Source organism: Manihot esculenta, chromosome 18 (assembly GCF_001659605.2).
Source record: "Manihot esculenta cultivar AM560-2 chromosome 18, M.esculenta_v8, whole genome shotgun sequence".
NCBI lineage: Eukaryota > Viridiplantae > Streptophyta > Magnoliopsida > Malpighiales > Euphorbiaceae > Manihot > Manihot esculenta.
In genome coordinates, this window is record NC_035178.2 from 23051915 (window position 1) to 23078629 (window position 26715).

The window sequence follows — 26715 nt, forward strand, 5'->3', positions numbered from 1 at the left end:
TGAAGCTAGTTATTCTAACTTCGGAATGGTACAATTGAAAGCTAATGGTTGCTCTATTTCTATCTGCAGGTTTTGGAATGTTACAATCATTGTCAAATAATATCTCGACAGATTCAATATCTAGATTTATGAAACCCAAATGCTTGCAGTTCAAAACAAAATAGGTTTATGTTTATGGCTGGGTTATCGAAAAACTCTGGAGCAGAACACGCAAACAGAGAAGGCAAGAGGTATCGTTGAGAACTGTATTGGCTGTTGCTTACCATTACTCAGAAAGTTGTAATGGAGGCAAGAAGAAATGAGGGTTAATATAGAGCTTATAGAGCCAAAAGAATCTGCAAACTCCCACCTTAACTTATGATGCTTATTATTTGGCCTTGTATTTTTGTCTCATATGAGCATATACTTCTTGAAAGGAAGGTCTGCAAATGTTATGAGGACAGAAACAATGGCCATAATCACTCCATATCTTGCAGCTTTCGCCTTATATGGAGAGGTCGGCTCAAGTGCTGCTGATATAGCCTCAGCTCCAACGGCAATAATAGACAGAATTATGTCCCATCCAAGCCTGTGAGCTTGGATTAAAAACAAACTAAAATATCATTAACATTCAAAAAAGGATAATGGAGTTGCAATGCATGTAAAAGTGGATAAGAAAATTCACTACATAACATTGCATCATATTCATAGTTGTTGGCTACACAAAGCAACACGGAACAGACTAAACACCTTGTAAATGTATATGTTCAATCTGGTACGCTGGGCAACCAAATTGCGTAGGTTTATCATTGTTAAATAATATCCCGCCAGATTCTATATCTAGATTTATGAAACCTAAATGCTTGCAGTTCAAAACAAAAATAGGTTTATGTTTATGGCTGGGTTGTCGAAGAACTCTGAAGTAGAACACGCAAACAGAGAAGGCTAGAGGTATCGTTGAGAACTGTATTGGCTGTTGCTTACCATTACTCAGAAAGTTGTAATGGAGGCAAGAAGAAATGAGGGTTAATATAGAGCTTATAGAGCCAAAAGAATCTGCAAACTCCCACCTTAACTTATGATGCTTATTATTTGGCCTTGTATTTTTGTCTCGTATGAGCATATACTTCTTGAAAGCAAGGTCTGTAAATGTTAAGAGGACAGAAAAAATGGCCATAATCACTCCATATCTTGCAGCTTTCACCTTATGTGGAGAGGTCTGCTCAAGTACTGCTGATATAGCCTCAGCTCCAACGGCAATAATGGACAGAATTATGTCCCACCCAAGCCTGCGAGCCTGAATTAAAAACAAACTAAAATATCATTAACATTCAAAAAAGGATAATGGAGTTGCAATGCATGTAAAAGTGGATAAGAAAATTCACTACATAACGCTGCATCATATTCATAGTTGTTGGCTACACAAAGCAACACGAAACGGACTAAACACCTTGTGGATGTATATGTTCTATCTGGTACGCTGGGCAACCAAATTGCGTAGGTTCGTCATTGTCAAATAATATCCCGCCATATTCTATATCTAGATTTATGAAACCCAAATGCTTGCAGTTCAAAACAAAAATAGGTTTATGTTTATGGCTGGGTTGCCGACGAACTCTGGAGCATAACATGCAAACAGAGAAGGCAAGAGGTATCATTGAGAACTGTATTGGCTGTTGCTTGCCATTACTCAGAAAGTTGTAATGGAGGCAAGAAGAAATGAGGGTTAATATAGAGCTTATAGAGCCAAAAGAGTCTGCAAACTCCCACCTTAACTTATTATGCTTATTATTTGGCCTTGTATTTTTGTCTCCTATGAGCATATACTTCTTGAAAGCAAGGTCTGCAAACGTTAAGAGGACAGAAACAATGGCCATAATCACTCCATATCTTGCAGCATTCACCATATGTGGAGAGGTGTTCTCAAGTGCTGCTGATATAGCCTCAGCTGCAACGGCAATAATGGACTGAATTATGTCCCACCCAAGCCTGCATTAAAAACAAACTAAAATATCATTAACATTCAAAAAAATATAATGGAGTTGCAATGCATGTAAAAGTGGATAAGAAAATTCACTACATAACACTGTATCGTAATCATAGTTGTTGGCTACACAAAGCAAGAAGGAACAGACTAAACACCTTGTGGATGTATCTATTCTATCTGGTACGCTGGGCAACTGTAATACCCGGCTAAACCCGGCATCGGAATTCTTACCGTCCGGTGGGATTCAAGGATGTCAGAGGTTTCCTGAGGGTAGAGTGAAGGTTTTCTAAAATGTTTTAAAGTATTTTAACGGTTTGATTAGGAAATAGTTGAGTTTTAGGGAGAAATGGCCAAAGGAGTTTCTGTCATGTTCGGCCCCCGAATGTTAAGTTCGGCCGCCGAAAGTGCCCAATGTTCGGCCCCCGAAGTTTATGTTCGGCCCCCGAAGGTTGCATGGTTTTGCATGCAGTTTCGGCAGCCGAAACTGGGATGGTCGGTTAGCTGTGCACGCTCCTCAGTCCGTGATTTGGCCAGGTGTTCACCTCCAGATCATGACCAGAGGTTAGGCCACGTTTCTCCTGACTCATCTGCAAGCTTTTCATCAGCTTATGCAGAGGGTTGATCATTTGCAAAAGGTTTTGAACGTTTTGGAGAGAAAAGAAGAGTTGTGAGGGTTTGAAGCTTTGGAGGAGGAGTTGCTGAGTTTGGTTGTTCCTCTTCTGATTTCAGGAGGTAAGGGAAGTCTTTAAGTTTGTTTTAATGATTTCTAATAGCTGTTTAAGAGGTGAAGGGTAGAGTTATGTTTATAGGGTTAGTTGTGATGTTTTAATGGTTTATGCATGGTTATGTGTTATGTGTGTTGATTGTTGGGGTTGATAGGTAGTTTTGGACCCCTTAGAGCATATACTTGAGTATATGTAAGTTGAGGTTTGGAGTTATGCATGTTTAGAGAGGAGGAAAAGATGGAGGACCTAGGTTGCGGGAGAAGCTGAGTTCTTGAAGAACTCAGGTTCGGCAGCCGAAGAAGGATTCGGCCGCCGAACCCCTTGCATGGTGGCTTAGACTGCCACAGCTTACCCCTGAGTGCCTTGAGGTTTGGCTCTGTTTAGGGGTTTCGGCCTCCGAAAGTAGCCCCCGAAAGGGTTCGGCCGCCGAAAGAGGATATTCGGCCGCCGAAGGTACTTGAGTTTCGGCTCTGTTCAGGACATTCGGCCGCCGAACCTGCCGCCGAATGTGTTCTGTCCAGCCTTCTTTTGCATGCTTTGTGTGATTGTTTTTAGAGGTTCAGAAGGGGTTATGGGGGATTGTTTAAGAGTTGATAAGAGTATGTTTGACACCTCATTCGAGTCCATTTGTGTAGGATTGGACCCGACAGTTCAGGGAGGTCGTCAGGATTAGCAGTTGCAGAGTCAGTACAGTTTCTGCCAGAGGAGCAGAGGTGAGTAGAACTAAACTTCATATTTTATATTAAAATGCTTGTTAGCATAGTTCATGCATCATGGATGCCATGATATATCTGAGGGTGATTGCATTAGAATCACGAATATGGTGCATTGCATTTTCATTGTTTATGAGGATTGGACCAAGGCGACATCAATAGCCCGTCGAGGGAGTTTTGAGGTCATGTCTAATCCAAGATGTGGAATGTTTGAGTTGTGATGCATGTTCATATCAAATGCGTATGAATGAACTGTTTTCAGTGTTTCTACTCACTGGGCTTTATAGCTCATCCCTTTCCCTTAATCCCAGTTTTGCAGGTACAGGGTTAGCTGGGAAGTCAGAAGCATCAGAGTGTTGGCTTCAGTATGCTTGTGTATAGTTAGTGTGGACATGATGTAAAGTAAAGAGATATGTAGTACTGATGTAATCAACAGTCAGATAGTGTGCTTGTGGTTTAGTATGTGCTTTGCCTATAGTATTTCATCCCTTGTCTATGCATGTATCCTGTTTTCAGTTTCTTGATGAGAAATGAGTCAAACCAGGCTTAATAAATGTTGTGTTTCGAAAACCCAGTGAATTATAACTGTGAGGGAAGACAGGGTTTAATTCCCTTGACCCAAGACCAGTGCAGAGGGAAGACCAGGTTTGATTCCTGTGACCCATATATAGAGAGAGGCCATTAGAGAAGATCAGGTTTGATTCCTGTGACTCTGTGGTAGCCAAGTTGACTTATGATATGCTGACCTATTATAGCGGTCTTATGACACAGCGGATAGGGCATGGAGGTTACTTGGTAGAGTATCACTGGTATAGCCCTGAGGGCTATTCAGACTGAGATGTCTGTTGTTTTAAAGGTTAAGTCTGGTAATTTTTACAGAGTAAGAAAGAAAAGTTAGTAGTCTAGTCGGATCATGTATGGGATTTCAACAGGTATACAGAGTTCATAGCAGGCTTACTACGGGTCTAGGCGGCCTTAAGCCGATCTGGATCCTAGTGCCGAGCACTTTGGGCCGTTACAGAGAGGTACCAGTTACCGGGGTGTTACAGATGGTATCAGAGCATAGGGCCTCTTAAGTACGGTGTGTTGAGCATTTTTGTTCAAGGATTAGAGATATCCCACATCGGAAAGAGGTTGGTCTAGAGGCATAGGAAGGCAAAGCACAAGAAGTATATTCATGTCCACTAAGATAGGAAGTTGTTTTGCATGCTGATGTGAAATGCCATGAATATAGGCATGTGCTTATTGTTATGCTATGTATGCATGTATATCTTGTAGGTTCATGTGTTTTTCATATGAGCTATATGTGTGCTAATGTTTGTTCTTTGTGTTGTTCTTCAGGATAGCTAAGATGAGTAGTGCTAGTCACTCTGTGGAATCAGATCCGTCTGAAGAGTCTTTTGAGGAAATTAGAGAAGGACTAGATCTAGGAAGAATGTCAGGAAACAGGAGAGAGACAGGAGGAGATGTGCAAAGAAAGGATGTAGGTGTACAAGTGCATTTGGATGAAGAGACTTTAGAAGATGCTCAGACTAAAGATTCTAGGATAGGAGAGAATGAACCCTCCACCTGAAGTACAGCTACCTGGAAAGGGGCAAAGTGGGGGAAAGCTAAAAAGAAAAAGGTGAGAGGCCTTAAAGGGGCAAAACAGAGAGAGTTCTGGAATAGGATAGGAACTAGTGGTGCTGGTCCGAGTTTTGCTAGAGGCAAACCAAAGTGTTTGAGGTGTGGAAGATTTCATAAGGGAGTTTGTCTTGTTGGCACGACAGGATTCTATAAGTGTGGACAGGAGGGACATATGATGCGTGAGTGTCCTTTTGCACTCCAGTTGATTCAGTTTCAGGGGGCAGATACCGATAGAACAGCTCAGGCTGACTGGCCAGGAGGAGAGGCTGATACATCTGACACCTTTGTGCCAGGTATGCTCATGTGTTTTGAGTGATCTGATGTGTGTTTTTGAGGACCCTAGTAAGATGTTAGTTGTTGTGACAAAAGTAAAGGATAAAGAGATAAGGAGTCAAAGAAGAGTTAAGAGAGAGAGAGTTGCTATGAGATGTTATAATCTCAGGTTGTGATAACCCCAGGAACAGTTAGAATGACTTTCTTCAAGAAAAATAAGAGTGAGAGAATATAAGTTAGAATAAAAAGAGTAAAGTAAGTAAGATAAAGCAGAAAACAGAACAAGAGACAGAAAACTATGAGTAAGAATAAGGTCAGTAAGAGGTTAGAGCCAGTCTGGGATTGGGTGGTAGTTGAGGCAGAGAAAAGGGTCAGTCTTTTCTTGAAGGATTCCCGAAGGAAGTTTCATTAGCTTTAGTTTGGATCTTCACCCTGACGTAATAGGAGACTAACACATCGAATACGGCGACGTTAGGTACGTTCGCTTGTAAGTACTCGGATGTGTATGTTGTTTGTGTTGGACCCTAGTGTTTCGCTTTTCCTGTTGTTGTGAACTGTTGATAGGATGGGTTTGATGACTTCTGGGCTTAGCGTGTTTTTCTCTGGGTCAGTGGACCGGAGTGTGATCCATCTGAGGTAGAGTCAGTCAGTTCAGTTCAGAGGTTATGGTGAGTAGATGCAATCCAGCTGACCTTATGGTTCTAGAAGTGACTGTATGATGTCATTCTAGGGCGGATTGATGCATTACTCATGGTACTACTTGTGTCCATAGAGACAAGGTAGGGGAATTGGATGGATTAGGCAGTCCTTTCGTGGGACAGTGTCTAATGGTGCCTAGAAGTTGATGTCAGTCCATCAGGCTCATGGTTATTCAGGAAAGGTTATCAGAGGGTTGTGAGCAAGTTTGTCAGGACAGGGAATCAGCCTCAGTGCCCTTTACTAGAAGAGAGTTCTAGATGTTTCCCAGAATAGCTGTCAGGTTTACCATCTGTTAGGGAATTAGAGTTTGGAATGAGAATGATATCTGGCCGCAGAATCATTTCTTTCCTTCTACCCTACAGGATGGCACCTGCAGAGAAAGAGAGAGTTCAGAAGAGTCAGAAAAGTATAGAGAGCTTAGTAGATAAAGGGTGTATCCGACTTAGTACCTCACCCTGGCAGATTCCAGTGTTGTTGTGGAAAACGAAGGATAGACTCTTGAGATTTTGTTATAACTGTTTACAGCTACTAGCTGATTTGATAAAAGAGTTGATTATTATTTTGATGTGATCAGAGATTTGAGTATCACCTATTGAGAGTTAGAAAGTGAAAGTTAGAAAAAGATAAAGAGAAAGAAGAGTAAGGATCAGAGTAGCGCAGCGAAAGCTGCGGAATCCAGGAATAGGTTGAGGTCTTGATGGTTTCTTTGTTGTTTTTAACATTCGAGGACGAATGTTTTTGTAAGGGGGGTAGATTGTAATACCCGGCTAAACCCGGCATCGGAATTCTTACCGTCCGGTGGGATTCAAGGATGTCAGAGGTTTCCTGAGGGTAGAGTGAAGGTTTTCTAAAATGTTTTAAAGTATTTTAACGGTTTGATTAGGAAATAGTTGAGTTTTAGGGAGAAATGGCCAAAGGAGTTTCTGTCATGTTCGGCCCCCGAATGTTAAGTTCGGCCGCCGAAAGTGCCCAATGTTCAGCCCCCGAAGTTTATGTTCGGCCCCCGAAGGTTGCATGGTTTTGCATGCAGTTTCGGCAGCCGAAACTGGGATGGTCGGTTAGCTGTGCACGCTCCTCAGTCCGTGATTTGGCCAGGTGTTCACCTCTAGATCATGACCAGAGGTTAGGCCACGTTTCTCCTGACTCATCTGCAAGCTTTTCATCAGCTTATGCAGAGGGTTGATCATTTGCAAAAGGTTTTGAACGTTTTGGAGAGAAAAGAAGAGTTGTGAGGGTTTGAAGCTTTGGAGGAGGAGTTGCTGAGTTTGGTTGTTCCTCTTCTGATTTCAGGAGGTAAGGGAAGTCTTTAAGTTTGTTTTAATGATTTCTAATAGCTGTTTAAGAGGTGAAGGGTAGAGTTATGTTTATAGGGTTAGTTGTGATGTTTTAATGGTTTATGCATGGTTATGTGTTATGTGTGTTGATTGTTGGGGTTGATAGGTAGTTTTGGACCCCTTGGAGCATATACTTGAGTATATGTAAGTTGAGGTTTGGAGTTATGCATGTTTAGAGAGGAGGAAAAGATGGAGGACCTAGGTTGCGGGAGAAGCTGAGTTCTTGAAGAACTCAGGTTCGGCCGCCGAACCCCTTGCATGGTGGCTTAGACTGCCACAGCTTACCCCTGAGTGCCTTGAGGTTTGGCTCTGTTTAGGGGTTTCGGCCTCCGAAAGTAGCCCCCGAAAGGGTTCGGCCGCCGAAAGAGGATATTCGGCCGCCGAAGGTACTTGAGTTTCGGCTCTGTTCAGGACATTCGGCCGCCAAACCTGCCGCCGAATGTGTTCTGTCCAGCCTTCTTTTGCATGCTTTGTGTGATTGTTTTTAGAGGTTCAGAAGGGGTTATGGGGGATTGTTTAAGAGTTGATAAGAGTATGTTTGACACCTCATTCGAGTCCATTTGTGTAGGATTGGACCCGACAGTTCAGGGAGGTCGTCAGGATTAGCAGTTGCAGAGTCAGTACAGTTTCTGCCAGAGGAGCAGAGGTGAGTAGAACTAAACTTCATATTTTATATTAAAATGCTTGTTAGCATAGTTCATGCATCATGGATGCCATGATATATCTGAGGGTGATTGCATTAGAATCACGAATATGGTGCATTGCATTTTCATTGTTTATGAGGATTGGACCAAGGCGACATCAATAGCCCGTCGAGGGAGTTTTGAGGTCATGTCTAATCCAAGATGTGGAATGTTTGAGTTGTGATGCATGTTCATATCAAATGCGTATGAATGAACTGTTTTCAGTGTTTCTACTCACTGGGCTTTATAGCTCATCCCTTTCCCTTAATCCCAGTTTTGCAGGTACAGGGTTAGCTGGGAAGTCAGAAGCATCAGAGTGTTGGCTTCAGTATGCTTGTGTATAGTTAGTGTGGACATGATGTAAAGTAAAGAGATATGTAGTACTGATGTAATCAACAGTCAGATAGTGTGCTTGTGGTTTAGTATGTGCTTTGCCTATAGTATTTCATCCCTTGTCTATGCATGTATCCTGTTTTCAGTTTCTTGATGAGAAATGAGTCAAACCAGGCTTAATAAATGTTGTGTTTCGAAAACCCAGTGAATTATAACTGTGAGGGAAGACAGGGTTTAATTCCCTTGACCCAAGACCAGTGCAGAGGGAAGACCAGGTTTGATTCCTGTGACCCATATATAGAGAGAGGCCATTAGAGAAGATCAGGTTTGATTCCTGTGACTCTGTGGTAGCCAAGTTGACTTATGATATGCTGACCTATTATAGCGGTTGTAATACCCGGCTAGACCCCGGTATCGGAATTCCTACGTTCCGGCGGATTTTCCGTTGGAAGTCGGGATTCGAGGATGTCGGAGCTTGCCCTAAGGGTATAAGAAAGGTTTTTAAGATGTTTTTAAGTGTTTTTATCATGTTTGCATGTTTTGAGTTAAGAAAATTGAGTTTTGACATGAAAAGGCCAAGGGGACAAAAGCCAGGTTCGGCCGCCGAAGGTGAAGTTCGGCCGCCGAAGGAAGAGTCGGTTGGCCACCACAAAAGCCCCTTTGCCCGAGACTTGAGTGGTACACACTCTGTTTTTGGGTCAAAGGTAGGTTCAAGCTCTCCTTGGTGTGATTTTTCATGTTTTCCTCAAATCTTGCATGTTTTAACTTGATTTGAGCTTTGTTTTAGAGTTTTGAGCAAAAGGAAGCAAAGTTGAGCACTTGGAGATTTTGATTGAGTTTTTCCCCATCTCCAAGCTTGGATCATCAATCCTCTAGGTCTTCAAGAGGTAAGCATGGATCCTCACCTCCCCTTATGTTTAAAGCAAGTTTTAGAAGTTTTACGAGAGTTTTATGGCATGTTTTGGGGTATAAGCATGAGTTTGAGCATATGTTGATCATATGAGTTTCTATGAGTTTTGCTGTTGTTTTTGAGGCTTGAACTAGTGTTTAGGCCTCTATATGCATGAGTTATGTTCTTTGTGAGTTGAGAAGTGTTGGTATGCATGTTATGGGTGTTTGATAGGATTTTGGAGGCTGAGAGCATGAGTTGTGCTCGGATTCTGCCTTTCTGGAGAATCCAGGTTCGGCCGCCGAAGCAAGGTTCGGCCGCCGAACCCCTTGTGGAGGCAGTTTCGGCTGCCAAACCTTGCCCCCGAAAGCTAGGCTTTTGGGTGAGAAAGAGACTTTCGGCCGCCGAAAGAGGGAGTTCGGCCGCCGAAAGTGCATGAGTTTCGTCTCTGGACGAGGCTTTCGGCCGCCGAAGGTGCCGCCGAACATGCATGAGTTTCGTCTCTGGAGGGAGGTTTCGGCCGCCGAACCAGCCGCCGAAAGTGCCCAGTCCAGCCTTCTTTTGCCCATTTTGCCATGCATGCCTATGATGTTTTAGAGGGGTTTTGGGGAGATATTAAGAGTTATGTTTAAGTAAGTTTGGTCCTCATTTGAGTCCACCTGTGTAGGAACGGACCCGAGAGACCAAGGAGGCCCACAGAGTTAGAGTTACAGAGACTGCTCAGCAGTTGACAGAGGTGAGTGGAACAGAACTTTATTTTAACAGATAAGAACTGTTTTAGCATGAGTCATGCATCATTAATGCCATGCTTATGTAGGATGCTTTGCATTAGTATTCACCAAGTTGATGCATTGCATTATTACTTGTATATGTGGATTGGACCGAGGCGATCTCAATAGCCCATAAGTCTGTCATTATTGTATGTCCTGTGTGAGCTCCTTTGGGGCCGGGCATTTACCTTGGATGAGTCCTGTGAGAGCCCTTATAGGGTCGGGCACCATGAGTAGTTAGTGAAAGACCTGTGTGAGCTCCTTTGGGGGCCGGGCACTGACAGAGGGAGTTTTGGGATCATGTCCAATCCGAGATGTGAAATGTTTGTGCAGTGATGCATCATATGATAGCATGTTTTAAATGTGATTTTTTATAGATTCCGCTCACTGGGCTTTAGCAGCTCATCCCTCTCCCTAACCCCATTTTTCAGGGCCTCAGAGAAGAGAAAGAGAAAGAGAAAGCAAGGGTAAAGGCATATGTAATAGTATAGAATAGTGGACATGATAATGATGTACAGTACAGAGTTTATGTAATGTATAGACATGATGTATAGCAAGTTATATAGTGAGTTATAGTATTGTGCTTGGCCCTAGTGTTTGTTATCCCTTTGCACATGATCCTTTTATGTTATGTATGATTGAGCTAATGTTGTTATGATGCGCTAGGCTTGGTGCATGGTAGTCTTTCTATCTCTGTAGTGACTGTATGGTACCATAGCAGGTATCACTCTTCGAGTGCATACAGACAGAGCATGCATAGTCCAGGCTTAGTGGATGAGAAAAGTTTCAAGAAAAGAAAAGATAGTCAAGCAAAGAAAATAAAAAAAAAAAAGAGTAAGTAACAGTTTTAAGCTTAAGTATGATCATGTATGGGATTTAGCAGGTACACAGAGTTGACAGTAGGCTTACTACGGGTCCCGGCGGCCTTAAGCCGATCTGGATCCTAGTGCCGGTGATGGTCCGGTAAGCGGGCTGTTACAGATTGGTATCAGAGCATAGGGCCTCTAGAGTACGGTGTGCTGAGCTAAGATGCTCAGGGATTAGAGATATCTCACATCGGAACGAGGTTGTTTTAGAGGGCAAGCACAATAGGAAGATCATGTCCACTAGGATAGGATGTTGAGTCCTGTCTTGATGTGTAATGCCATGATTTTATGCATGTGCATTTCATGATATGCTATGATATGCTATGCTATGCTATGATATGCTATGCTATGAGTTGAGGGTCATGTTGTTACATGGATCCTATGATGCTAAAGTTCATGTTATGTTTTCAGAAGCTAAGATGAGAGGAACCCGTCGATCAGCTAGATTGACTGGAGCTCCGCCCGAGAATGAGGGTATGGAAGGGCGTCCCCCTGCTTTGCCAAGAGCTATGTCCCAAAGGGCAGGCAGAGAAAGATCATCAAGGGACCCTAGAAGGTCGTTTGATGAAAGCAGGAGGGAGACAGAACAGAGAAGAAGATCGAGTGATACAAGGGAAGAGATGGATGTGGATCCAAGAAGGGATGGAGGGTTAGGTGTTGGCACTACAGAGGAGGATGTGGGATCATCACAGGGAGGCGGTCAGGCCTCGGGGTATGGTTATCCACCCCACTATCAGCCCTATCCACAGGGCCCAGGATATTCGATGGGAGGTACATCGGATTATCCTAGTTTTCACCCATATCCCACATATATGCCTTATCCACCGTATTACCCCCCATATCCACCATATCCCATGTATCCACCCTCACCTTTTTACCCCAGTCCAGCATACTCTACACCAGAAAGTTTTGCACCACCTCCACCACCACCACCAGTGGTACAACCAGAAGCCCCAGTTATCCAAACACCTCAACCTGGCCCATCTGTGAGGAGCAAGGTAAAGATGACTGATTACCTAAAGTTAGATGCTCCTAAGTATCAATCCGGAGATGATCCGTTTGAGTACATTAAAGCAGTCAAGATGATAGCAGATGAGTTAGGGGCAGATGATACCAGAGCCATTCAGATGGCAGGGTTCACTTTAAAATGTAAGAAGGCGAAGGAATGGTTTGGCGTCTATGTGGACCCTAGGTTGGATAACATGTCTTGGGAGGAGTTTGCTAATGAGTTTGCCGGATGGGCATTCCCAGATAGTTCGAAAGAGCTAAAGCTGATAGAGTTTGAGCAGCTCAAGCAGACAGAGGATATGAGTATTGATGAGTTTACTGACAGGTTTCTGGAGTTGCTGCGGTATGCAGGACAGGCCTATGATACGGAACAGAAAAAGGCTAGGAGGTATGCTATGAAACTGCATTCCAGGTATTCCTCTTTGATCCATGCAGCCGAGAGGGAGAGTTTCCACACCGTGGTGGATTTAGCACGGAGAATGGAGGCGAGTGCCATTATACAGGGTACAGTGAAACAGCAGCCGGCACAGTCTTCTGGTTCTAAGACCCCAGGTAGGGGTAAGTCAGATCCCTCTTCACAGGGTGCAGCAACTTCCAGTGGTAAGAAGTGGAGTGGTTCCACGCAGAAGTCGAGGAAGAATAAGTTCTGGAACAAGATTAAAGCAGGTCTGGGATTGGGCAGTGGCATGAGTTCAGGTTCAGAGGTTCCAGTGTGTAGTAGGTGCGGTAAAGCGCACAGAGGAGTTTGTCGCTTTGGGATTACAGGATGTTACAGGTGCGGCCAGGAGGGACACATGGCTCGTGAGTGCCCTCAGGCATCTTTCACGGCACCATCCCAGCAGACAGCTCCAGCTAGCATGCCACAGCCACCAGTTTCAGTTATGACGCAGGGCAAAGGCAGAGGGAGAGGGTCAGCCTCTTCATCTGCGGGTCCCCGAGGTGGAGGTCCGTCAGCTCCGGCGCGGATTTTCACGATGACACAGCAGGAGGCAAACACTTCGAACACCGTGGTGTCAGGTAATCTTCTCATTGGGTGTTCTGAGGTGTATGCTTTGTTAGGCCCTGGTGCTTCGCATTCCTTTGTTGCTCCCAGAGCCATAGAGAGAGTGGGTTTGATGACGTCTGGGTTAGAGTGTCCCCTATGGGTCAGTGGCCCTAAGTGTGATCCATCGTTGGCAGAGACAGTCTGTCGACATAGTCCAGTGTTTTTAGATGGTAGATGCCTTCCAGCTGACCTTGTGGTTCTAGAGTTGACAGATTTTGACGTCATTCTAGGGATGGATTGGCTATCTGCATATGGTGCTACCTTGGACTGCAGAGACAAGGTAGTTAAGTTCAGAGATGAGGATGGATCTGAGTTTGTCTTCAGAGGAGACAGGAGGGGCACGCCTAGAGGTCTGATATCAGCCCTACAGGCTCGTAGGTTGCTCAGGAGGGGATGTCAGGGGTATCTAGCTCATGTGAGAGAGCTAGACAGTCAGGTTAGGGACCCCAGTTCAGTGCCCGTAGTCAGAGAGTTCCCAGATGTGTTTCCAGATGAGCTTCCAGGACTACCACCTGTTAGGGACATAGAGTTCGCGATTGAGTTAGTGCCTGGTACCAGACCGATCTCTATTCCTCCCTACAGGATGGCACCAGCAGAGCTAAAAGAGTTGAAAGAGCAGCTACAGGAGTTGGTAGACAAGGGTTTCATCCGTCCGAGTACCTCACCCTGGGGTGCTCCAGTGTTGTTTGTCAGAAAGAAGGATGGATCCCTGAGACTTTGTATCGACTACAGGCAGTTGAACAAAGTCACTACCAAGAATAAGTATCCTCTACCCAGGATCGATGATCTATTCGACCAGCTAGCAGGAGCAGGTTGTTTTTCTAAGATAGATCTGAGATCGGGCTATCATCAGCTGAGAATCAGGGAAGAGGATGTACCTAAGACAGCTTTCAGGACCAGATATGGGCATTATGAGTTCTTAGTGATGCCGTTCGGGTTAACTAACGCCCCTGCAGCATTCATGGATCTCATGAACCGAGTTTTCAGAGAGTACCTGGATCACTTTGTTATTGTCTTCATAGATGATATCTTGGTGTATTCCAGGAATGCAGAGGAGCATGCCCATCATCTGAGGATAGTCCTGCAGACCTTGAGAGAGCATGGTTTATATGCCAAGTTCTCCAAGTGTGAGTTCTGGCTAAGGAGCATTTCATTCTTGGGGCATGTAGTGTCAGATCAAGGTATAGCAGTGGACCCCAAGAAGATAGAAGCTGTAGCCAACTGGCCTAGACCCACCACAGTGACAGAGGTCAAGAGTTTCTTGGGTTTGGCAGGCTACTACAGGAGGTTCGTTCAGGACTTCTCCAAGATAGCGGCTCCTATGACCAGATTAACCAGAAAGAACCAGAGATTCACATGGTCTGACCAATGTGAAGAGAGTTTCGAAGAGCTAAAGAGAAGATTAACTTCAGCACCGGTGTTAGCTCTGCCTATTAGTGATGAAGACTTCACAGTGTTCTGTGATGCGTCCCGAGTGGGATTAGGTTGTGTGTTAATGCAGAATGACAGAGTAATAGCTTATGCTTCTAGACAGCTGAAGAAGCACGAGCTGAACTATCCAACACACGATCTTGAGATGGCAGCTGTTATCTTTGCACTCAAGATGTGGAGGCATTACCTCTATGGGGTGAAATGTGAGATCTTTACAGATCATAAGAGCCTACAGCACATCCTGAGTCAGAGAGAGTTAAATTTGAGGCAGAGACGGTGGGTGGAATTGCTTAGTGATTATGATTGCAGGATCCAGTATCATCCGGGAAAGGCAAATGTTGTAGCCGATGCCTTAAGCCGGAAATCACTAGGTAGTTTATCTCACATTATAGCAGAGAGGAGGCCGATGGTGAAGGACTTCTACAGGTTAGTTGAGGAAGGGCTACGGTTAGAGGTAACTGGTACAGGTGCTTTGATTGCACAGATGAGAGTTACACCCGTGTTTCTGGAGCAGGTGGCTCAGAAACAACATGAGGATCCAGTGTTGGTCAAGATTGCCAGGACTGTTCAGTCAGGCAAGAGCGAAGAGTTCAGATTCGACGACCAAGGGATTCTCCGCTACGGGCATAGACTATGTGTACCAGACGATATTAGTTTGAAAGGAGACATTATGAGAGAAGCTCATAATGCGAGATATAGCATTCACCCTGGAGCCACCAAGATGTATCAAGATCTGAAGAAAGTTTATTGGTGGCCAGCAATGAAGAGAGAAGTGGCACAGTTTGTGTCAGCCTGCGAGATATGTCAAAGGGTGAAGCTAGAGCACCAGAAGCCGGCTGGAATGCTTAACCCACTGCCGATTCCAGAATGGAAATGGGAGAACATAGCCATGGATTTTGTAGTGGGGTTACCGGCGACGTCCAACAGACTAGACTCCATATGGGTGATTGTGGATAGACTGACTAAATCTGCTCACTTCATTCCTGTTAGGCGTGGCTACTCTGTGGACAAGCTAGCGCAGGTATATGTTGAGGAAGTTGTGAGGTTACATGGGGCTCCTGTTTCTATAGTGTCTGACAGAGGACCCCAGTTTACCTCCAGGTTTTGGCGAAGTCTGCAAGAGGCTATGGGCACAAGATTAGACTTCAGCACTGCTTTCCATCCACAGACTGACGGACAGTCAGAGAGGACCATCCAGACCATAGAAGATATGCTTCGAATGTGTGTGCTAGATTTTGGCGGATCTTGGAGGCAGCATCTACCCTTAGTGGAGTTTGCCTACAACAATAGTCATCATGCTAGCATAGGGATGGCCCCATATGAAGCTCTGTATGGGAGGAAGTGCAGGTCACCAGTTTGTTGGGAAGAGGTTGGAGAAAGGTCCCTAGCAGGGCCTGAGTTAGTAGAGATCACGAACAGGGTGGTGCCCATCATCAGAGAGAGACTCAAGACTGCTGTTAGCCGGCAGAAGAGCTATGCAGACGTTCGCAGGAAGCACATAGAGTTTGAGGAGGGGGATCTGGTCTTGTTGAAGGTGTCTCCAATGAAAGGGGTGGTTCGTTTTGGGAGGAAAGGTAAGCTGGCTCCGCGGTACATTGGACCGTTTGAGATTTTGCAGAGGGTCGGAAATGTGTCGTATAAGCTTGATTTGCCTATGTCTATGGAAAGAATCCATCCAGTCTTCCATATTTCGATGCTAAGGAAGTTTGTGTCAGATCCGAATAAGGTTCTCAGCGAACCAGATGTGGAGATCCTAGGTGATCTCACGTATGTAGAACAACCAGTGCGGATCATTGACACCCAGATCAGAAAGCTAAGGAACAAGGAGATCCCGATGGTGAAAGTCCTCTGGAACCACCATAACATCGAAGAGTGCACCTGGGAGACAAGGGAGTCTATGCTCCAACAGTACCCCCATCTCTTTTGAGGTGAGTGTTATGTGCTTTATGTTCTGTTTTTACTCTGCTTGAGTTAGAGAGGAACATTCGGGGACGAATGTTCTTAAGGGGGGGAGAATGTAATACCCGGCTAGACCCCGGTATCGGAATTCCTACGTTCCGGCGGATTTTCCGTTGGAAGTCGGGATTCGAGGATGTCGGAGCTTGCCCTAAGGGTATAAGAAAGGTTTTTAAGATGTTTTTAAGTGTTTTTATCATGTTTGCATGTTTTGAGTTAAGAAAATTGAGTTTTGACATGAAAAGGCCAAGGGGACAAAAGCCAGGTTCGGCCGCCGAAGGTGAAGTTCGGCCGCCGAAAGTTGCATGGTTTCGCATGCACGTTAGGCCGCCGAAGGAAGAGTCGGTTGGCCACCACAAAAGCCCCTTTGCCCGAGACTTGAGTGGTACACACTCTGTTTTTGGGTCAAAGGTAGGTTCAAGCTCTCCTTGGTGTGATTTTTCATGTTTTCCTCAAATCTTGCATGTTTTAACTTGATTTGAGCTTTGTTTTAGAGTTTTGAGCAAAAGGAAGCAAAGTTGAGCACTTGGAGATTTTGATTGAGTTTTTCCCCATCTCCAAGCTTGGATCATCAATCCTCTAGGTCTTCAAGAGGTAAGCATGGATCCTCACCTCCCCTTATGTTTAAAGCAAGTTTTAGAAGTTTTACGAGAGTTTTATGGCATGTTTTGGGGTATAAGCATGAGTTTGAGCATATGTTGATCATATGAGTTTCTATGAGTTTTGCTGTTGTTTTTGAGGCTTGAACTAGTGTTTAGGCCTCTATATGCATGAGTTATGTTCTTTGTGAGTTGAGAAGTGTTGGTATGCATGTTATGGGTGTTTGATAGGATTTTGGAGGCTGAGAGCATGAGTTGTGCTCGGATTCTGCCTTTCTGGAGAATCCAGGTTCGGCCGCCGAAGCAAGGTTCGGCCGCCGAACCCCTTGTGGAGGCAGTTTCGGCTGCCAAACCTTGCCCCCGAAAGCTAGGCTTTTGGGTGAGAAAGAGACTTTCGGCCGCCGAAAGAGGGAGTTCGGCCGCCGAAAGTGCATGAGTTTCGTCTCTGGACGAGGCTTTTGGCCGCCGAAGGTGCCGCCGAACATGCATGAGTTTCGTCTCTGGAGGGAGGTTTCGGCCGCCGAACCAGCCGCCGAAAGTGCCCAGTCCAGCCTTCTTTTGCCCATTTTGCCATGCATGCCTATGATGTTTTAGAGGGGTTTTGGGGAGATATTAAGAGTTATGTTTAAGTAAGTTTGGTCCTCATTTGAGTCCACCTGTGTAGGAACGGACCCGAGAGACCAAGGAGGCCCACAGAGTTAGAGTTACAGAGACTGCTCAGCAGTTGACAGAGGTGAGTGGAACAGAACTTTATTTTAACAGATAAGAACTGTTTTAGCATGAGTCATGCATCATTAATGCCATGCTTATGTAGGATGCTTTGCATTAGTATTCACCAAGTTGATGCATTGCATTATTACTTGTATATGTGGATTGGACCGAGGCGATCTCAATAGCCCATAAGTCTGTCATTATTGTATGTCCTGTGTGAGCTCCTTTGGGGCCGGGCATTTACCTTGGATGAGTCCTGTGAGAGCCCTTATAGGGTCGGGCACCATGAGTAGTTAGTGAAAGACCTGTGTGAGCTCCTTTGGGGGCCGGGCACTGACAGAGGGAGTTTTGGGATCATGTCCAATCCGAGATGTGAAATGTTTGTGCAGTGATGCATCATATGATAGCATGTTTTAAATGTGATTTTTTATAGATTCCGCTCACTGGGCTTTAGCAGCTCATCCCTCTCCCTAACCCCATTTTTCAGGGCCTCAGAGAAGAGAAAGAGAAAGAGAAAGCAAGGGTAAAGGCATATGTAATAGTATAGAATAGTGGACATGATAATGATGTACAGTACAGAGTTTATGTAATGTATAGACATGATGTATAGCAAGTTATATAGTGAGTTATAGTATTGTGCTTGGCCCTAGTGTTTGTTATCCCTTTGCACATGATCCTTTTATGTTATGTATGATTGAGCTAATGTTGTTATGATGCGCTAGGCTTGGTGCATGGTAGTCTTTCTATCTCTGTAGTGACTGTATGGTACCATAGCAGGTATCACTCTTCGAGTGCATACAGACAGAGCATGCATAGTCCAGGCTTAGTGGATGAGAAAAGTTTCAAGAAAAGAAAAGATAGTCAAGCAAAGAAAATAAAAAAAAAAAAGAGTAAGTAACAGTTTTAAGCTTAAGTATGATCATGTATGGGATTTAGCAGGTACACAGAGTTGACAGTAGGCTTACTACGGGTCCCGGCGGCCTTAAGCCGATCTGGATCCTAGTGCCGGTGATGGTCCGGTAAGCGGGCTGTTACAGCGGTCTTATGACACAGCGGATAGGGCATGGAGGTTACTTGGTAGAGTATCACTAGTATAGCCCTGAGGGCTATTCAGACTGAGATGTCTGTTGTTTTAAAGGTTAAGTCTGGTAGTTTTTACAGAGTAAGAAAGAAAAGTTAGTAGTCTAGTCGGATCATGTATGGGATTTCAACAGGTATACAGAGTTCATAGCAGGCTTACTACGGGTCTAGGCGGCCTTAAGCCGATCTGGATCCTAGTGCCGAGCACTTTGGGCCGTTACAGAGAGGTACCGGTTTCCGGGGTGTTACAGCAACCAAATTGCATAGGTTCATCATTATCAAATAATATCCCGCCAGATTCTATATCTAGATTTATGAAACCTAAATGCTTGCAGTTCAAAACAAAAATAGGTTTATGTTTATGGCTGGGTTGTCGAAGAACTCTAGAGCAGAACACGCAAACAGAGAAGGCAAGACGTATCAGTGAGGACTGTATTGGCTGTTGCATGCTATTATTCAGAAAGTTGTAATTAAGGCAAGAACAAATGAGGGTTAATATAGAGCTTATATAGCCAGAAGAATCTGCCAACTCCCACCTTAACTTATGATGCTTATTATTTGGCCTTGTATTTTTGTCTCGTATGAGCACATACTTCTTGAAAGCAAGGTCTGCAAATGTTAAGAGGATAGAAACAATAACCATAATCACTCCATATCTTGCAGCTTTCACCTTATATGGAGAGGTCTGCTCAAGTGCAGCTGATATAGCCTCAGCTCCAACGGCAATAATGGATAGAATTATGTCCCACCCAAGCCTGCGAGCCTGCATTAAAAACAAACTAAAATATCGTTAACATTCAAAAAAGGATAATGGAGTTGCACTGCATGTAAAAGTGGATAAGAAAAGTCACTACATAACACTGCATCATATTCATGGTTGTTGGCTACAGAAAGCAACACGGAACAGACTAAACACCTTGTGGATGTATCTGTTCTATCTGGTACGCTGGGCAATCAAATTGTGTAGGTTCATTATTGTCAAATAATATCCCGCCAGATTCTATATCTAGATTTATGAAACCCAAATGCTTGCAGTTCAAAACAAAAATAGGTTTATGTTTATGGCTGGATTGTCGAAGAACTCTGGAGCAGAACACGCAAACGGAGAAGGTAAGAGGTATCCTTGAGAACTATATTCGCTGTTGCTTGCCATTACTTAGAAAGTTGTAATGGAGGCAAGAAGAAATGAGGGTTAATATAGAGCTTATAAAGCCAAAAGAATCTGCAAACTCCCACCTTAACTTATGATGCTTATTATTTGGCCTTGCATTTTTGTCTTGTATGAGCATATACTTCTTGAAAGCAAGGTTTGCAAATGTTAAGAGTACAGAAACAATGGCCATAATCACTCCATATCTTGCAGCTTTCACCTTATGTGGAGAGGTCTGCTCAAGTGTTGCTGATATAGCCTCAACTCCAACGGCAATAATGGACAGAATTATGTCCCACCCAAGCCTGCGAGCCTGCATTAAAAGCAAACTAAAATATCATTAACATTCAAAAAAGGATAATGGAGTTGCACTGCATGTAAAAGTGGATAAGAAAAGTCACTACATAACACTGCATCATATTCATGGTTGTTGGCTACAGAAAGCAACACGGAACAGACTAAACACCTTGTGGATGTATCTGTTCTATCTGGTACGCTGGGCAATCAAATTGTGTAGGTTCATTATTGTCAAATAATATCCCGCCAGATTCTATATCTAGATTTAAGAAACCCAAATGCTTGCCGTTCAAAACAAAAATAGGTTTATGTTTATGGTTGGATTGTCGAAGAACTCTAGAGCAGAACACGCAAACAGAGAAGGCAAGACGTATCGTTGAGAACTGTATTGGCTGTTGCTTGCCATTACTCAGAAAGTTGTAATGGAGGCAAGAAGAAATGAGGGTTAATATAGAACTTATATAGCCAATAGAATCTGCAAACTCCCACCTTAACTTATGATGCTTATTATTTGGGCTTGTATTTTTGTCTCGTATGAGCATATACTTCTTGAAAGCAAGGTCTGCAAATGTTAAGAGGACAGAAACAATAACCATAATCACTCCATATCTTGCAGCTTTCACCTTATGTGGAGAGGTCTGCTCAAGTGCTGCTGATATAGCCTCAGCTCCAACGGCAATAATGGATAGAATTATGTCCCACCCAAGCCTGCGAGCCAGTATTAAAAACAAACTAAAATATCGTTAACATTCAAAAAAGGATAATGGAGTTGCAATGCATGTAAAATTGGATAAGAAAATTCATTAGATAACACTGCATCATATTCATAACTGTTGGCTACACAAAGCAACACGGAACAAACTAAACACCTTGTGGATGTATCTGTTCTATCTGGTATGCTGGACAACCAAATTGCATAGGTTCATCATTGTCAAATAATATCCCGCCAGATTCTATATCTAGATTTATGAAACCCAAAAGCTTGCAGTTCGAAACAAAAATAGGTTTATGTTTATGGCTGGGTTGTCGAAGAACTCTGGAGCAGAACACGCAAACAGAGAAGGCAAGAGGTATCGTTGAGAACTGTATTGGCTGTTGCTTGCCATTACTCAGAAAGTTGTAATGGAGGCAAGAAGAAATGTGGGTTAATATAGAGCTTATAGAGCCAAAAGAATCTGCAAACTCCCATATTAACCTATGATGCTTATTATTTGGCCTTGCATTTTTGTCTCGTATGAGCATATACTTCTTGAAAGCAAGGTTTGCAAATGTTAAGAGGACAGAAACTGTAATACCCGGCTAGAATCCGGCACCAGAATTCCTATTGTCTGATGGAATCCGGGGTGTTGGAATTCTATATAAGGGTAGGAGTTATGTTTTCTCAGTATTATGAGGTGTTTTCTGGTTTTACAGTTCTTTAGTTTTGAGTTTTGAGTTGAAATGAACCAAGGCAGAGGAGCCAAGTTCGGCCGCCGAAGATAAGTTCGGCCGCCGAAAGTGCCCAATGTTCGGCTTCCGAAGGTAAAGTTCGGCCCCCGAACGATTGCATGGTCTTGCATGTGATTGGGCAGCCGACGATGAGTTGGCCAGCTAGCTGAGTCATGGCTTGTGATAGATGTTGGCCTCAGATTTTTGCCATGAATTAGCCACGTCTTTTATGACTCATCTGCAAGTGTTTTCAGCAGCTCATACAGAATGTCTGTTGGTTTGCTAAGTGTTTGAAGGTTTTGTGCATAAAAGTTAAGAGTTAAGAGTTACGGTGTGTGAAGGAGAGTTTGTCCAAAACTTCACGTGAGGATTGGTCATCTTCTTGTTATACAGGAGGTAAGTGAAGCTTTGGAACTTGTTTAGATGTTTTCTGAAGGTTTTAGGGGGATTTGTGGAAGGAGATGCATGTTTAGGTTCTTAATGATAGTTTGGATGATTTATGTATGTATACATGTTTATGTGTTATGTTGGATTTGTTGTTTGGGGTTATTAGATAGTTTTGGACCCCTGTGATCATATACTTATGTATATGTGTGTTGAGGAGTTGGTATATGCATGTATGGAGAGCTTGAAGGGAAGGAGGAGATGTTTTGCCGTTGAAGCTGAGTTCTGGATGAACTCAGGTTCGGCAGCCGAAGGTTCATTCGGCCGCCGAACCTCTTGCATGGTGGCTTAGGCTGCCATAGCTTGCCCCCGCGAGTTGTGCATGTTCGGCTCTGTTTGGGGGATTCGGCCGCCGAAGGTACCGCCGAAGGTTAGAGACTTTCGTCTCTGGAGTGCCTTGTGGCCTCCGAAACTTGCCCCCGAAAGGGTTCGGCCGCCGAACATAGAGATTCAGCCGCCGAAGGTGCTTGAGTTTCGTCTCTGGAGAGGACTTTCGACCGCCGAACCTGCCGCCGAAAGTGTTCTGTCCAGCTTTCCTTTGCATGCTTTGCATGGATATTAGAGTGAGTGTAAGGGGATTCTTGGGGAGTTTCATAGAATTGGTCATAAGCTTGTTTGGTCCCTCATTTGAGTCTTTATGTGCTTATACAGACCAGAGGAACCAGAGAGAGCAGCAGTGAGTACTGCTCCAGAGGTTCAGAACCTGCAGAGTCAGTCAGTCCAGACAGCCAGAGGTGAGTGGAACTAAACTTAAGATTGATGATTTTTAATTGAACCACAAGCTGCTTTTAGCATATCTCATGCATCATGTTTATGCCATAGGTTGATTGCATTAGTATTCACGAATATGTTGCATTGCATTGTTATTTGGTGATGTGAGTGAATGCTGAATGATCCAATAGTCTCAGACAGGAAGTCCAGGAGCCTTTGACTACGCCCTGGCAATGATAGCAAAGTCCAGGAGCCTTTGACTACGCCCTGGCAATGGTAAGTACAATGGTGTTATATACACATATACATATATGACAGGAAGTCCAGGAGCCTTTAACTACGCCCTGGCACAGAGTTACTGGGACTATGTGGTGACAGGTTTACTCTTGATGTGGCTTGTCTGTGATATGGTGCATTCCATGAGATCATATTTTACTGAGATGTTTTACTGTTCTACTCACTGGGCTATAGAGCTCATCCCACTCCCTTAACCCCAGTTTTGCAGGTTCAGTGTACAGTGTACAGGGACAGTCCAGCAGAGTACAGGAAGAGTAAAGAGATCTGTAATAGCTTAGAGTGGACATGTAATATTAAAGAGATGTAATAGTTGTTGCTTGACCTAGACCTAGTGATGTATGTTTTGTACATGATCTGTATATGTATATATGTTTTCCTGTATGTGAAAACCAGGCTTAACAGGTATGAGTTAACCCATCTAGAGCAAGCTCTAGTCAGGGATACAGAGTACAGAGTACATGAGTACAGAGTACAGAGATAGTGCATGCACAGGTTGAGCCTTGGTTCAGAAAAGAGTTTTATTTTCACAGAAAATGTATGATCATGTATGAGGTTTACAGGTACACAGAGAGTATAGCAGGCTTGCTACGGGTTCTGGCGGCCTTAAGTCGACCTGAATCCTAGCGCCGGTGACGGTCCATTTTGGGGTCGTTACAGATTGTTATCAGAGCCCTAGGTTCACATGATCGGACCTATAGAGACAGTGTTGGGCTCAGACAGGTTAGAAGTGGTCAAGCACAATAGGAAAATCATGTCCACTAGGATAGGGTCTTGAGTCCTATCTGCTATGATATGCCATGAGTGTATGATTGCTATGTGATGTTTATGTGCTAAAATGGTATGTTATATGTTGTGTTTCCAGAGTAAAGATGCGAGGAACTCGTCGATCAGCTCGATTGACTGGAGTCCCACCAGAGAGTGAAAGACCAGCTGCTCATCCTTCTGCATTGCCAAGGGCAAGGTCTCAGAGATCTAGCAGGGAAGGCATGTCAATAGACCCTAGAAGGTCTGTAGACGAGAGCAGAAGAGGTACAGCTAGGGGAGGAAGATCAGAGGAAGAGAGGGAGGCTATGGAGACTGATCCGTCTATGGATGAAGGTATGGGCGATTCCGAGGGAGGCGTTCAGGCCTCAGGTTATGGCTATCCATCCTTGTTTCAGGAGCCAGAGTATCCGATGGAGGGTATGTCGGAATACTCTCGTTTTGACCCATATCCTACATACATGCCATATATGCCATATCCTCACTACTATCCACCATATCCTATGTATCCATCTTCCCCTACCCGTCCAAGTGCAGCACACCTAGAGCTAAATGAACCAGTATTACCACCAGAACCAGTAGCCCCAATTGTTGACAGGCATGAACCTAGCTCATCTGGAGGTAAAGTCCAAATGACGGAGTACTTGAAATTGGATGCTCCTAAATACAATACGGGAGATGATCCATTTGATTACCTCTGAGCAGTTAGGATGATCACCAGTGAATTGGGAGCAGATGATAGGAGAGCCATTGAGATGGCAGGTTTCACATTAAAGTGCAGGAAAGCCAGAGAATGGTTTAAGAATTATGTGGAGCCTAGAATGGACAGTATGTCATGGGGAGAGTTCGCCAATGAGTTTGCAGGGTGGGCTTTTCCTGACAGTTCGAGGGAGATGAAAATAATTGAATTTGAACAGTTGCGACAGACAGATGAGATGAGTGTTGATGAATTTACAGATAAGTTTCTAGATCTGCTTCAGTACGTGGGTCAGGCCTATGATACTGATCAGAAGAAGGCAAGGAGATATACCATGAAACTTCATCCCAGGTATTCTTCTTTGATCCTTCCAGCAGAAAAGGAGAGTTTTCACTCTATTATAGATGCAGCCAGGAAGATGGAAGCTAGTGCCAATATTCAGAAACAGTCACAGGCACAGGCTTCGGGTTCTAAAGCCCCCACACCAAGCAGTAAAAGATGGGATAGAGCAAGAGGAACAAAGAGTAAGTTCTAGAATAAAGTCAAGTCAGGTCTGGGAATAGGTAGTGGCTCAAGCTCTGGCACAGCTCCAGTCTGCAGACGATGCGGAAAACCACATGGAGGAATTTGTCGGTTGGGATCTACAGCTTGTTTTCGATGTGGACAGGAAGGGCATATTGCTCGGGATTGTCCGCAGATGACTTTTGCACCATCCCAGCAGATGAGTTCAGGCAGTGTGATACAGCCAGTTGTACGGCCAGCAGCTCCAGTCATGCCTCAGACTAGTGGCAGAGGTAGAGGGAGAGGGGTAGCCTCTACTTCAGCAGCAGGTTCCCGAGGTGGAAATCCGGTAGCCCCAGCACGGATTTTCACAGTGACACAGGAGGAGGCTAACACGTCGAACACAGTGGTGTCAGGTAATCTCATCATTGGGTGTTCAGATGTGTATGCTTTGATGGACCCCGGTGCTTCTCATTCCTTTATTGCTTCGAGAGCCATAGAGAGGTTGGGTTTGATCAGTTCTGAGTTAGAGTATCCTCTCTGGGTCAGTGGACCTAGATGTGACCCATCAGTGGCAGTGTCAGTCTGTCGTTTCAGTCCAGTTTTCATAGAGGGTAGATGCCTTCCAGCTGACCTTGTGGTTCTAGATTTGACAGATTTTGATGTCATTCTAGGGATGGATTGGCTATCTGCATATAGTGCTACGTTGGACTGTCGAGAAAAGCTAGTGAGTCTCAGAGACCAGGATGGGTCAGAGTGTGTCTTCAGAGGAGACAGGAGAGGTACACCCAGAGGTATGATTTCAGCCCTTCAGGCTCGTCGTTTGCTTAGGAGGGGTTGTCAGGGGTTTCTAGCTCATGTGAGAGAGCTAGATAGTCAGGTTAGGGAACCAGCCACAGTACCAGTAGTCCGAGAGTTTCTCGATGTGTTCCCAGACGATTTGCCAGGACTACCACCTGATAGGGAGATAGGGTTTGACATTGAATTATTGCCAGGTACCAGACCTATCTCTATACCTCCCTACAGGATGGCGCCAGCTGAGTTAACAGAGTTGAAAGAACAGTTGCAGGACTTGGTAGATAAGGGTTTCATCCGCCCTAGTACCTCACCTTGGGGTGCTCCAGTGCTCTTTGTCAGAAAGAAGGATGGATCCCTCAGACTTTGTATCGACTACAGACAGTTGAACAAGGTCACTATCAAGAATAGGTATCCCTTACCTCGGATTGATGATCTATTTGACCAGCTAGCTGGAGCAGGTTGTTTCTCGAAAATAGATCTGAGATCTGGGTATCATCAGTTGAGAGTCAGAGAGGCAGATGTGCCTAAGACAGCTTTCCGGACCAGATATGGGCATTATGAATTCTTAGTGATGCCGTTCGGGTTGACTAATGCCCCTGCAGCATTTATGGATCTCATGAACAGGGTATTCAGTGAGTTTCTGGATCACTTTGTCATTGTGTTTATCGATGATATCTTAGTGTATTCCAGAGATGCAGAGGAGCATGCCCAGCATCTGAGGATTGTTTTGCAGACACTGAGAGAGCATGGTTTATATGCCAAGTTCTCGAAGTGTGAGTTTTGGTTACGGAGCATTGCCTTCTTGGGACATGTGGTATCAGCAGAGGGTATTGAGGTAGACCCCAAGAAGATAGAGGCTGTAGCTAACTGGCCCAGACCCACGACAGTAACTGAGATTAAAAGCTTTCTAGGACTGGCAGGTT